Below are 5,494 nucleotides of genomic sequence, written 5' to 3'. Positions count from 1 at the left end.
TTAACTCAAGAACCTGCTATTCCTGAACTCAATGATGGCTGCTGTGTCTACACAGTATCAGGTCTTGCTGAAACCACTGGTCTTGGAAAGCATGAAGCTGAGGGGACTTGGGCCTCCCTGGCTTCTTTGAGTACACCGTTCACAACAACTGATGTGTGTGGAGGCTGCAGATAGAGATTGCAGAAACAAGCGACCTACACACCTGAAAACTCTTGTCAAACAAAGACATTCTTGTTCTCTATAGGTTTTTAGGATTAATCCTGGGGCCCTGAGAATGCAAGGCAAACACTCTACCATTGAGCTATATCTCTAGCCTTGGAACAATAAGGCTACCCATGTGAACAGCAAAGGGATATAAAACATAGTCCCAGGAGACTAGAATCCCAGGCTAATAATCCAGGCCAATCTGCATGCTGCCAAAGACCCGGAGTTTCCAACTTTCACTCACATAATTTTATTCATATCTGAAATATTCATTAGGGGAAATAATATGATCAAAATTATCAGCATATCTTCAGCAATTGGAACAGGTCCTATACTTCTACTTTGTAAACAACAACAGTAGCAACAACAAAAGGCAAGAAAGACCAGCCAGGAGAGCCCTTGAAAAGCATAGGCAAGTACTGAGGGTGAAAAGTAGAGGGGCCATGGAGATGCTGGTGTCAAAACACATGATGGAATTTCTAATGTTCTACATTGTGGTGCTGGTTCTCAGGAGATGGGTGAGATAGCTGGGAATAAGAAGAGTGGCCAGTGCTCTTAAGAACTGTCTCTCTGGCCCAAGAATAAATTTCAAGACATTCTTTTTAATTTATTTCATTTGGAAATTTTTTTAAAACTCTCATTCTTTGTGATTAATAAGATATTAACTTAGACTTTTTAAAATAAATAGCCAAATAAACAAAATAAAAGTAGGCTGATATTTCATAATACAAGCTTGGATATACTCCAAAGTAATCAGGATTCTCAATGTTCAAAAATGAACCCGTGTTAGCTTTTAAAATATATATGTGGGTAAATTAATTTAAAATCTAAAAGTTGGGGAAGGCTTTCTCTCTCTGACTTACTATGGAGGTGCAATAAGAGAAAAATGTTTTCAAATGGCAAAAGGCAAAGGGCAAATGGAGATGATACTACAAAGCTTTCAATGGGGTGAACCCCAGTCTTCATGGCGCTCCTACAGATGGGGAAGGAAAGGGCTGGTAGTCTAGTGGGAAACAGCCCGGGTCTTCATAGTTTAAAGAAAAAGAAAAGCAAATGATCTTAACATACAGGTCTAGTAAAACCTAAAATCTACAGTTTACTCATTTCAACAGGTATGGGAAAATGTACATTCTCACACAACATAGAGAAAATGGGTAATAGGGAAATGTCAATGAAAACACTGAAGAATCTTCAGAGAATAATTAATTCTAAGTTTTCAGAGAGAAAGAAAAATGGACAGAATACATCTCCTATAACTCTGAAATACTTTTGTACTTAGAGGTCATGAAATATTTTTAAGACTGGTAGACTCGTATATAAAGACAGAGAAAGCTGAAGGGCCAGCTGGGAAAATCTGGGGAACATGAGTACTGGAGAAGCTAGGCGGGGCTCACCCAAGCACAGACAAACTTGGATGAAAGGTCAGGCTGGAGTTTGTTTACAAGCAACAGTGCATTGCTTGAATTCCCCAAAGCAATGTTTTTGGGGGTGTGTTACCTATCAGCTAGAAGTCCTCCAGCTCTCTGGTTTCTCTGGGAGCAGCGCTAAGATGTCTGTCTCTTCTATCCAAGAAAAGATAATGAGTCGTCCCTTTTCCTCCTTGGAACAGTCAAGACAGAACCTGGCTTTTCATATTTTTTACTCATTATAGATGAAGCAAGTGTGGGTACGACTACAAGACACTGTACTACTCCTTAAACCTTGAAGGACACTGAACAGTACAGAAAGTAGTATGTAAGCATACCATACCTACCGAGTGGAGTTTTACATTTTGACATGACTGATATGCTTATTTAACAATGAAATATCACAGTAAGCTTAAGTCTCCCTTACATGTGGATATGGTGCATAAGTAGGGGCCTATGCACGTGTGACTACTTCTACAACAAACAACCCACATGCTGCCTCCCATTTATAAGTTTCAATTTTCAAAGTGTGTTTGTTACTTCATACATATTTTTCAAGATTCATAAATACAGATCTAATTTATTCATTTTAAGTATTAACCATATCCTTTAAAGGGAAAAATGTCACTGTCTACTTCTTCCTCCTCCAGTTGGTATTTCAAATCTAAACTTGCTGGTGTTATCCACTTTGCTGCTGCACTGAGCACTCTGTGTATTGCATGAGGTGAGTGTGTGCCAGACTTTCTCAAGACAAATGCGAAGTGGAACGTCTATGCACCCACCTTTTCATGTAAACACAACCCCATCGCCCTGAAGCACAGCCTTCTAAATGTCTTTTAAATAATCTTATCATGGATGTGACAGACAAATTGGAAGAACTGGTTAGGGGAAAAAATTCACATTGTGGATTAAATGATTCATTAGATTATGGGTTCATTCGTCTTATAATTTTGCCCATCAGTTAGTGACTATGTACCTAAGTCTTGAGCTATAAATTACCTACTTAAACTTGTAACATATGTAAGTTTACAAGTTTTTGTCTTGCTAGAACGTTCTCCCATCATCCTTGTATATCTAGTACAACGTTCAGATGTTCTTGAGAACTCCGAGAATCCCAACTTCTTCCCATCTTTCACTTGTCTATCAAGCTGGACATACATAAGTAAATTTTCTCACTTTATAAGAAGAAGCTCTCATTCCCTGCTTTGGATCTTCACAAGTAACCAGGATTACCACATGCCTTACCTAATGTCAGCTGTAACTTAGTGTGAGAGCTGTTCTCTAGTTTCTCCATGGCAGCCATTTAAAGGGTGTCTTCCAGCCAGAGTACAGCTGAGCTCACCTGTAAAATGTAAATTTCGAAATTAACAAACATGGTTTCACTGTCAGCATACTCAAATGCTTCCTTTAGGTATGTATAGATGTAAATTATTACTTAGAGAGATGAGACAGAAAATAATTAAATGTGGAGAACAAGGAAAATTGAAGACCAGTGCAAATCATGACTTGATGAGACTCTTCAGTGGTGGCTCATGGTTTGGCCCTTGTCCTGTGTGTCTTATTTTCCATCCACAGAGGATGCAATAGCAGTGATGCAATGGTTCTTTCAATCCTACTGCATGGAGATGTGAAAGCTGGAATGTTGCTTTAATCAACTCATTAAAATATCAGTTTAATTCAATTGATCTAATTCAGTTAGTTGAGACAAATCAGGTCACCTTGACTGAGACCACCATTGGATTGAATTATCTCCCCCCAAAAAGCAACTAGAATAAATGGAGCCTGTTTTCCATCGCTGACCTCACAAGCACCCTCTAAATGACCTGACATTGTTTAGAACAGGCCAGAAACCCTGCTTGTCCAACCTCTTACTGCGACTTGAAGCTGTCCATCAGCTACATCAAAGGGAAGGCACCCACAATTTGTTTATCCTTGCCAGTAACTACAAATTGAATAAACAAGTTCTGCAGGTCAAGGTAGGATGAGATGAAGGTTACTCATCCATTACCTAGGTAATTTTAGTTTCTGTGCAGTATCTCCTGAATGTTTTAAAGACATGAAGATTCAGCTCCTGATACATCAGATAAGCTGAGTGTTCATGTTGTCAGTGGCAATCCATCAGAGTTTATTGTTTCTTTTCTGGAAAGATCCCACACTATATTTTTTCATAAATTCCCTAAAGATATTTACATGTAATAAATTTCCTAGATCAAAGTTGTAGGTGGAATAAAATTGTATCACTAATTTCTACTTCAATTTATTGCTCCAGTTAAAAGTCACTAACTTGGGCAAATTCCATTTATAGGGAGGCTTCAGAGATGAATGTCCAGACCCAGGCATGTCTGGGTGGTTTTAGTTCTTACTGGGTACCAGAAACTATTCTGTGTGCTATTCCATGTGTTCACTCAGCTCATCCCCCATAACTGCAAGGGGGAGATGCTATCATTATCCTCACTTCACAAATGAGGAAATCAGAGTTACAAAGGAGATCTGTAACCTGTGCTACTGTGCACTAGATCTGAGCCTGCACTTGATATCACTCCTGAGACAGCTACCTATATGTTAGCTGTGGTTTTCAGCCCCCAAGGAGACGGTATCTCTTTTAGAGTTATTTCAGTATTGGAGCTACAATGTCAGATTCAAAGCACAAAGGAAAATAAAGGAAATCAGGAGCCCATCATTCTCTCTGAGGGCAGACATAATTTCTCCCCATCTTTCCCCTAAAAAGAGTCTTAACTGAGGAGAAGAATGGGAAGGTAGGACACAGGAGAAGGAGAGCAGGATAACATTACAGATGCTTGGAAAAGCCACAAGGAAATCTACTGTTCTATAAGCTTTAGATAGATAGATAGATAGATAGCTCCTATACAAAGGGTTACACTTCTTCCAGAAGCCATAGGTTTCCAAATTAAAAACCTGGATCCCAGCGTGAGTACTGTTCCTCAACTTGTGAGTCGAAGGGGTCATGGAGGCCCCCAAAACAATACAAGTTACTACCCTGCTCTTAGTTGCCCACTAGAACTTGATAGTAAAACCCTTTTACTGAAGACATCACACAGATTGGTCATAGGATATGGAGAAAATACTAATCAGTGATCATCCTCCCCAATGGCTGGATTTTTTATTTTATTTATTTATTTATTTATTTATTTGGTTTTTTGAGACAGGGTTTCTCTGTGTAGTTCTGGCTGTCCTGGAACTCACTCTGTAGACCAGGCTGGCCTCGAACTCAGAAATCCACCTGCCTCTGCCTCCCAAGTGCTGGGATTAAAGGCCTGTGCCACCACAGCCCGGCTTTTTTTTTTTTTTCCAATGGCTGGATTTTATAGTGCTTTGTAGGCTGTTGGAGGAATAAGGGCATTGATAGGCAAACACATCTATGAACCCCACAAACTACAGCAATGATCAGCATAGCAAGACACAGCTATACTATATTAGTGGCAGGAGTGCTATGGGAGTAACCAACTACTTTCTGATTGGATTTAAGGTCTACCCTTCAAAAAGAAATGTATACCCGGTACTGTAAATTTAGCCAAGAGTCCATGGTTGGAAATTCATAAGCCTCAAGAGTGAACTTATTAGTTACTATTATTCTGCTAAATGAGCATAGTGACAAACTGCCCTATAAACTCCTATCTTTCTACCATAGATCACTGCAGCTCATGCACCTCATCAGAGAAATGTGTGTGTGCAGTAAAGGTGACTAACACAGAAATTCATAACTGGTCAAAGTGGGAGGAACAAGTATCAGCGAAGTGATAAGCTATAAATGGGACAGCTATATCACACACATACATGCACCCATACACCCAATGACTATCTCAGTAGAAGGGGCAGAAAACTTGTAAGAGCCAGAGGTTTGGGGGTACAGGGATCAAAACCTG

The sequence above is a fragment of the Grammomys surdaster genome, unplaced genomic scaffold (genome assembly GCF_004785775.1).
Source record: "Grammomys surdaster isolate TR1022 unplaced genomic scaffold, NIH_TR_1.0 126198, whole genome shotgun sequence".
Taxonomy (NCBI): Eukaryota; Metazoa; Chordata; class Mammalia; order Rodentia; family Muridae; genus Grammomys; species Grammomys surdaster.
This window is presented reverse-complemented; position numbering follows the sequence as displayed.